Source organism: Ictidomys tridecemlineatus, chromosome 13 (genome assembly GCF_052094955.1).
Source record: "Ictidomys tridecemlineatus isolate mIctTri1 chromosome 13, mIctTri1.hap1, whole genome shotgun sequence".
Lineage (NCBI taxonomy): Eukaryota > Metazoa > Chordata > Mammalia > Rodentia > Sciuridae > Ictidomys > Ictidomys tridecemlineatus.
In genome coordinates this window covers 4299595-4309197 of record NC_135489.1, presented here as the reverse complement: position 1 = coordinate 4309197, position 9603 = coordinate 4299595, and positions in this window count along the sequence as shown.

The following is a 9603-nucleotide window of genomic DNA, read 5'->3' as shown; positions in this document are numbered from 1 at the left end:
CAAACTTACTGTTTTTACTGTAGACAATACTTGATCACATCATTTCTGTTTATTGTGACAACATGTAGATGTCATAGTAGGAACTGTTTGGTTTAATGCTGTATATTGTTTACATTAGTGGTTGTTATTATTTGTCTCCCCCTAAACAGTGAGGTGCTGGAAACATTCAGGGACACTATAAGTCCACAAGGTAGAAACTCTCCTGCCTCAGATCCATACTGTTAGATAGTTAGACACACAAATAATATGAAAAAACATGGGAAAAAAATCACCCCAAATGAATTTTAAAAAAACTTCAATAAAAGAATCCATTGATACCAGCACAGTGTAAGAAATGTCAGAGAAGGAGTTTAGAAAGTTCATATCACAGTGAAACTGATCTGCAAGATAAAGAATGTTGTAAGGAATACAATCAGAAAATTCGAAGTGAAAGATCACTTCAACAGAGATTTTGAAAAAAATATCAAGTAGATAATCCTCAAAATGAAGGGATCAATAAAAAAAAATTCAATGGAAAGCATCAGCAGAATAGACCACTTGGAAGATAAAGTTTCAGGCAATGAAGAAAAAACATATAATCTTGAAAATAAATCTTGACCAAAGAGAAAAGATGTAAAAGAGACCATGAACAGAACTCCCCAAAAACATGGTATAACATGAAAAGAGCAAATATAAGATTTATCAGGATAAATGAAGACTCAGAGATATGAACTAAAGGAATGCACAATCTTTTCAATGAAATAATATCAGAAGTTTTCCCAACCATTAAGAATAAAATGGAAAATCAAATACAAGAGGCTTTCAGGGCTCCAAATATACAAGATTGCAACAGACCCACACCAAGCCACATTATTAAGAAAATGTCTCTAACATACAGAATAAGGAAAGAATTTTTAAATTGTTTAAGAAAAATGACAATTAACCTTTAGAGATAAACAATTCAGATCCCAGTTGATTTCTCAACCCAGATCCTCAAAGGTCTTGGAATGTTATATACCAAGCTGTGAATGAAAATGGATGGCAGCCAAGAATACTACACCCAGTGAAATTAAGCTTCAGAATTGACAATAAAATAAAAACATTCCATGATAAATAAAACTTAAAAGGCTTCACAACTAGAAAATCTGCACTACAAAACATACTCAAAAAATATTTTATGAAGAAGAAATGAAAAATAAAGATGAAAATCAACAGAGGGAAGAACTACACCAGAAGAATAGTTAATTAAAGGAGATATTAATTCAAATTAAACACAGAAATAAATCAAAATGACAAGGAATAAAAATCATTTCTGAATAATAACATTGAATGTAAATGGCCTAAGCTCATTAATCAAAAGACATAGACTGGCAGATAGGATTTTTAAAAAGACTTAACAATATGCTGTCTCTAAGAGACTCACCCACCTCATAGACAAAGACATCCACAGACTGAAGGTAAAATATGGGGAAAAAAAAACATCATTCACATGGATCTTATAAACAAGCATCTGTTTCTATCTTCATATCAGATAAAATAGATGTCAAGCCAAAGTCAATCATAAGGGACAAAGAAGGACATTTTGTTACTGAATAAGGAAATTACACAGCAACAAGACATAACAATCATAAGTATTTATGCCCCAAACAATGGAGCATCTACGTACATCAAACAAACCCTTCTCAATTTCAAAAATCAACACAATAATACTAAGTGATTTTAACATACCTGATGAGGGCCACAATCAAGTTAAGATGGCGCCTGGCAGTATGCCAAGAGGAGTGGTTTGTGAAGTAACGCCAGCAAGCCATTAAGATGATGAGGATTCCTTAATGACTGACTGCTGTGTCAAAATGATGTCAATTAAGTTAAGCTGTGTGTAATTAGTTGGGTATATGTACCTCTACAGTCGGCGGCTCCTGCTACCCTGGGTTCCTCAGTTCCTGCTGAGTTCACTGGCAACAAAGTAGTTCCTGCTTCAACCTTCAAGTTGCTTGTCACCTCTCGGTTATTTTGCCTAGCTGGACTTGGGCAGCCTAGCCCACTGGATATATCTTCCAAAGAAAAACTAAATAAATAAGTATAGAACAAAAAACTACAGTTAATAATTTAGATTTAACAGACATATGTAGAATATTTCACTCATTAATGATTAAATAGACTTTTTTCTAAGCAACATATGGATCCTTCCCTAAAATAGACTCTATCTTAGGCCACAAAGCAACTCTTGGCAAATACAAAAAAAGTAGAGCTAGTACCTTACATTCTATCAGGTCATAATGCAATGAAATTAGAAATCAATGATGAATTTTTTTAAAAAAAAGAAGCTACTCTAACACATGGAGACTAATAATACACTATTGAATGATGAATATATAACAGAAAAAATCAAAGCTGAAACTTTAAAAATACTTGGAAGTAAATTAGAATAGTGACATAACATATCAAAATCTCTGGAAGACTATTAAGGTTGTTCTAAGAGGAAAGGTCATTGCATTGAGCTCATTCATTAAAATAATAGAAAATCATCAAATAAATAACCTAATATTACACCTCAAGGCCCTAGAAAAAAAAACAAATCAACACCAATAGCAGTGAAAGAAAATACTTAAAATAAGAGCTGAAATCAATGAAGTTGAAATGAAAAAATATCAATAAAATAAAAAGTTGACTCTTTGAAAAAAAATAAATAAAATTAATAAATCCTTAGCCAAGCTAACCAAGAGAAAGAGGGAAAAAAATCAAAGTTTAAAACTCGTGATGAAAAGGAAATATCACCATGGACACTACTGAAATACAAACAATAATTAGAAACTATTTTGAAAATTTATACCCCAATATAATAGAAAATGCTGAAGACATCATCAAATTTCTAGAGACATATAACCTATCCATATGGAATCAGGAGGACATAGAAAATTTAAACAGATCATTTTCAAGCAATGAAATTGAAGAAAGCATCAAAAGCTTACCAACAAAGAAAAGCCCTTTCAAAAACAGATTCTCTGCCAAGTTCTACCATACCTTCAAAGAAGAACTAACACCAATCCTCCTCAAATTATTCCATGAAATAGAAAAAGGAGAAACCTTTCCAAACTCATTCTATGAGGCTAGTTTCACCTTGATACCAAAGCAAAAGACAAATCAAGGAAAGAAAGCTTAAGACCAATATCCCTGATGAACATAGATACAACCTACTTGGCTTGACCTGGTCATTCTCCATGGCCATGGAAACCAGGGGGTCCTCTGACCTCTCGCCCAGGCTTCAAGAAGAAAAACCACTGCCCGAGTTCTCCTTTCAGTGCTCTCTGGAGAAAAAAAGGGGGTTTCCATCCATCTCAGACTAATCAGACTTTTCCTAGGCTGGACGTTTCACCCTGAGGAGTGGAAACTGAAAAGCATATGTGAGGTATGAAGGAGGGAGCAGGGTGTGTCTGCTTCCCGAGGCTGCCAAAGCAAAGTACCACCAATGGGGTGGTTTAAAGAAACACATGTGTGGCCTCACAGCTCTGGAGACCAAATTCTAGCTGCAGGCAGGGCCATGCTCCATCTGGAGGTGCTGGAGATCCTCCCCACCTCTCCTAGCTTCTAGTGGCCCCACATTCTCCAGTCTCTGCCTCCCCCTGCACATAGCTTCTGCTCTGTCTTCTGTTATGGGTCTGGCCTACAAGGATGCAGGTGGTGGAACTTAGGGCCCACCATATCACCCAGAATAAGTGCATGCTTTCAAGATCCTTCACCCAGTCACATCTTTTGCCATATAAGAATGTAGCATTCGTAGGTTCCAGAGATTAGAAAGTGATGAAAGGGAAATATCCACCTTTGGGGAGCCACTTTAAGGCAATATGTGTCTCAAGTTCATCTTTTTTATGAGCCTGGAACCAGGGATTTGAACCCAGGCCTGTTTGATTTTCAAATCCCAAGAGTTTTATTACCAAGTGTTGCCTTCCCTGTTTCTTCACCCTGTACATTTCAGTTTCCTCATCTCTCAAGTGATGACAATACCTGCCTCGTTGGCATTTTATTAGGACTGCCCAAGATCAGACAGAAGACAACTCAACAGCAGCAGGTACATACTGTATTGCAACTATCAATGTATTGATTTTTCCATGAACCAGACAGGATTCTTTGTCTTTGGCACAGATGATGGAAATCAGCCATATTTTTTTCTGGAAGCCACCGGCTACTGTGTGTGATGGGCTGCCAAAAAATACTGTCAATTGTATTTATTGATAATTCAAATAAGACGCCTACATTGATTAAGTTAAATATCACAGTAATTGATGTTGATTTTATTTAGCATATAGATGCATGAAGTGGGATAATACAAAAAAACTCATTTCAAATAGTACAAATGAATCTTAATAGGCTCACTAATTTTCATATTATAGAATTATAAAAGTGTTCATTTTCATCTTTATCAAATATGATTACATTATTCATCATTATCAAGTCATTTCCTTTTTACTCTATTTTTAGGGCTAACACCAGTGTGTGAGGACTGGGCGGTTGTGGCTTCGCTCTCTAGTCCTCTTCTTATGGCAGAGCATGAGGGACAGGTGGTGGGGAAACAAGGGTACCCAGGCACCCGGGGAGCAAACACATGGGAAGTCCAGTGACAGGAAAAGCTAAGCACTCTTTCTATGAGGGCTGGGAGGGAACTGGAGCAGCATAGGACTCTTCCTGGGAGAGGAGACTGAGAGTCCCACAGATGCAGGCCACTGTCAACACACAGGGCTGTGTCCCCCCATCTTCACACTCTGCAAGTATGTAATGCCTCGGTTTAAACAGAGAGGGTAACAGAGGGCAGGCGTTCACAGGAAGGAGGGTGAGCAACGTGGACAGAGTCTGGAGACAAAGGACAGGCTGCTCCAGTGTGGGCAGCTGTAGGGCGTCAGGGGCAGCCAGGACATGGAGGAGTCATCCCATGGGATGATGCATGGATCCATATCTCAGGTGCTTCTCAACCTCAAGTCGATTCGAGTTGTCTGCCTGGGTCACCAGAGCATGACCACTGGAAGTGTCCCCTCTAAAACCATTCAATGTGCAGCAGGTGTCACAAAACTCAGAACCAGACCATTGACTCAGACGGCACTGCCTATTATGGCTTGGATACAAGGTGTCCCCTAGAACCTCCCATTATGAGGCCTGTAACCTAATCAGCCTTTCTTACTGTGAATGGACTGATGGGGTGGTAACTGCAGGCAGGTGGGGCGTGGCTGGAGGAGGTGGGTCACTGGGAGCTGCCCTGGAAGGGTGCATCTTCCCTGTGGTCCCCTCCCCCTTGCTTTCTCTCTGTGCTTCCTGGCTGTAGGAGGAGAGCTGCTTTCCTCCACCATGCTCTTCCCCATGAGGTTCTGCCTCACCTTGGGCCCAGAGCAATGCAATCGGTTGTCTGTGGACCAAGACCTCTGAAACCATGAGTCCCCAAATAAACTTCTCCTCCTCTCAGTTATTCTTGTTCAGTACTTTGGTCATGACCATGAAAAGGCTAAAACATTAAACTACCTGATTTTCAGAATCACTCTGGAAATTTTTAAAATTTGATTTCAGTAGGCCTAAGCAAGGCCCATATTATTCTACCAAAATAAATGTTCACAACCTGGCCTGAAAACAGGCTTATTCCCACAGTTCTGGAGGCTAGGAACCTGCCAACAAAGCACCAGCAAGACCACACTCCCCAAAAGGCTCCGGAGTCCAATGCTTCCAGCCTCCTCCAGCATCTGGTGGCTGCCTGCCCTTGTGGCTGCCTCCCACAGTTTCTGCCTCTGTCACTTCATGGCCAGAATTCTGCTCTCCATCTCCCCATATCTTCCCTTCTAATGATAGCTGTCATTGGATTTAGGGATCATTCATATAACCCAGGATGATCGCATCTCAAGAACCTTGATTACATCACAAAGATTTCCCAAATAAGATCCCATTGCAGGATCTAAGCACTAGAACTAAGCAATGGGGGCGAGCCATTGCATCTATGACAGGGCCCAGAAACCTATCATTTTTAATGGAATCCTGAAGTGACATGGATAGCTGGGGACAGCTGGCCAAGAGAATGCCCCCACCTTCAGCTCTTGGTGCCTTAGCAGCCTCTTCATCTGGGGCTGTTGCTGCAATTGGTTTGGGCCTTGTAAGGAAGCTCTCCTTTTACTAAGGACAAAAGCCTTTCTGTGTATTGAACAAACATGCAACAATGAGACACCACATGTGTAAGATGCTATGCAAAGTGGTACTAGAAGCTCTCCCAGCAGAACTCAAGAGACCATGCTGGCCCCTCCTCTGCTATGCTGCTCAAGGGCCCTCTGCATCTGTTCACATGACATCTGCAGTCATTTAATAAAAGTCAGCGCACAGAAGAAGGAACTTCAGTTCCTGGAGGACATTTAACATGCTGCAGAGGTGGATTGTTTGACTCTCCTGGTGAGAGTCAAAGCCCGATGCCCTTAATGCAACTTATGTGGCTTCCTATGTGCCTGAGGGGGAGGGGCAGGAAGGTGAGGCCCGGTTTCCAGACTCTCTCCCAGCTGAGCCCTCCCAGGCCCCAAGGGGAGGAGCCATTAGGAGGGGGATACGAAAATTAATAGGGTCTTCCTAATAGCGCCACACACACATACAAAAATATATATATATATGTATATAATATATATATAATATTGAAGAAAGAAAAGAATTTTAAAATAACATAATTTAAAAATTTAGAAGACCAGAAGAAAACCTTGACACTCAGAGCTATTTCATTTTTTCGCCTTAAAACCGTGAAACCAGAGCTGGATGACATTTCACAGATACAGTGCTCTCTCCATTGTGGCTGAACAGACATCAGGAGCCTGGATTAGAAGCACCAGGGTGTTCCTCAGCGCAATAGCACCAACCACCCATCTGCTGAGGCTAGAGTACACTTCATTTCCTGCTCAAAGGAGAACTTAGGTCTTTGTTCACCTTACTGCCTTGTACAGCGGTCACCATAAACTCCTTTGCCATCAGTGCCAGAGAGCAATCCCAGACGTGACTTTAGAAATACCCTTGGTTCTTGGTGGAAATGATGATATTATGAGGAAGTGTTCATAGAAACTAACTGTTCATTACCATTCACAAGAGACCCATATTCAAATTTAAACATATTTTCAGAATGAAAAGGAAATTTTGAATTGTTTAATGTGCTTGAAAAAAGAGTTTAGCTTAATTAGATTCTGTCATCTGGTCAAAATAGTTTACATAGCAAAAAAAAAAAAAAAACAGAAAGAAAAAGGAAATGAATCCCTGGCTCTGAAGGACTTTTAATATGCCACTCGCTTACCTTGTTTGAATTACATGGAGCAGAACTATTTGGAGAAGTGCTAAAGTTACTCTGCTTATCTTTTTAAAACCTTGTTATAGAGTCTAACTGTGTTCTAAGAGTTACGCTGGGATTTACCACTGGAAAGGAGAAACGGTTTCTTTTTGCTGTGGAATCTTTTCTCATACATTACACCATGAATATAACATTTTCCTTTATCACTGTGTTACCTTCTCCTGCTGGCCTTGTTCATTGCTAAGATTTTCCTTGTAGGAGTCCTGTTCTGCTCCCAGCTGTGATTGTTTTCCGTGGAGAGAACATGAGCTCCTTGGTCTCTGATGCACAAGGGAGCCGGAGGTCAGACAGTTCTGATCCCATTTCCTTACCCTGTGCTGGGCATGAGATCATCCAGTCGGGGTTGGAGGGGACCCAGGAGCTTTCCTGTGCATCATGGAAGGAGCAACATAGAAATCAGTTGTCACACTGGAAACCTATAGTCATTTTTTTCAGGGAAAGAGATCTTGATAGTACCTTGAAAATCAGGAGTCTTAGACTATGACTTGCAAATTTCAAAGTTATTATAGTTGAATAGTTGGGGACAAAGCTTAGAGCAAGACAAACCAAGGAATGGAATCCTAGCTCTGCCACTGACTGGAGTGACATGGACAATTTCACTCAACCTCTCTGAGTCTCAGTTTATCTGCAGATAACAAAGGGACCCAGAAGGACATGAAGATCAGAGGTAAAAACATATGTAGCTGAACAAGAGGACAGCGATGTGCAAAGCCCCATGGACATCAGCTACAGTGTCACACATGCTCACACGTTTCCACAGTGACCGGCTGCACATGAGAAGATGGTCCCAGAAGGTTGAGGAGGGGTTGAAAATTTCCAATGGCCCAGTGATGCCCCACGTTTAGCCACACTGCAATGCACTACTCACCTGTTCCTGGTGATACCACTGCAAACAAACCCACTGCACTACCTGTTGTATAAAATACAGCAAGTCAACTGTGAATAGCACACCCTACTTGATAATGATGATAAACGACTGTCGTGGGCTCTTGTATCTAATACATATACTTCCATGGCTATTTTAATGTATTCTACTCATTTTTTTAAAGGAAAGTCCCTTTGGGGGAGTTCCAGAAGACCTCACAGGAGGTGATGGATCCCTGCCTGTTACGATCCCTTAGAACTTTCGGTAGGACAAGACATGGAGGTGGAAGACAGTGATATTTATGATTCTGACCCTGTGTAGGGCCAGGCTAATGAAACTATTTTTGCCTTAGTCTCTTAACAAAAATGTTTAAAAATAAAATATAGATTGCACCATACAGCCCAGGTGTGTAGTGGGTCGCTCCTTCTGGAATGTTTGTGTTAGCATAGTGCACTCCGGGACATTTGCATAAAATGACATCACTGCAGCTGGGGATGTAGCTCTGTCATAGAGGCTCACCTAGCATGCATGAGTTGTGGGTTCAATTCCCAGTACTGGAAAAAAAAAAAAAAAGAAGTCACCTAAGATTGCATTTCTCACTCTACTAGTGATCTGGCATTGCTCTAACCTAATCCTACGAAATTACAAAGACAAGAAGTTTTGCAGTTAAAGGCCACATTTTTCCACAGAGCAAAGATGTGTCCACAGATGTTCAATATTATTTTCCAGGGACAGCTTAATACTTGAAACCCATGGGGTCTCAAAATGCAAAGAATAATACAATTTGAGAAATTGGGGGGAAATCTCAACAACAAATCAGTGTTTAACTCTATTTAAAGAAAAAGTAAAACCTTTATTGCCTATTTATTTTATTAAACACCATTTTCTAAAGAACTCCCTTGTTTCCTTGTTATTTACCTCTCAGATTGTGATAGCTAACCTGAAGATATTTTTAAATACTTGAAGACTAGAAAAACTTTAACTTATTTAAACTTGAGGCTGTGAAAATCTAATCATTTGTGATCTTACCTTATTTAGCAATTCGGAGCTAACTTCATAACTTACCCAAAGGGAATACATCTTATAAGGAAATTCTCCCTGTAATTTCCTTTTTCAATCAGCCCATTATAAGGTATGCTGCTTCTCTTTCATTGCCACAAATTCTCAAACTGCTACATAAGAGATGACACTAAGAACTTTAGCCTGAACAATTATGGTTAATGATGCCTCCGACCCAGTGAGGATCCAGGAGTTGACCTGGCTGGCAGTCGACACAGGGGCAGAATGATGATGTGTTCCTGCTGGGCTTGCTGGACTACAACATCAGGCAGGCCAGCATGGAGGACACCAGTTGTGTCTCTACTGGACTATTGCACAGATGGGACTGGAGACCTAGAATCTTTGTCATCCA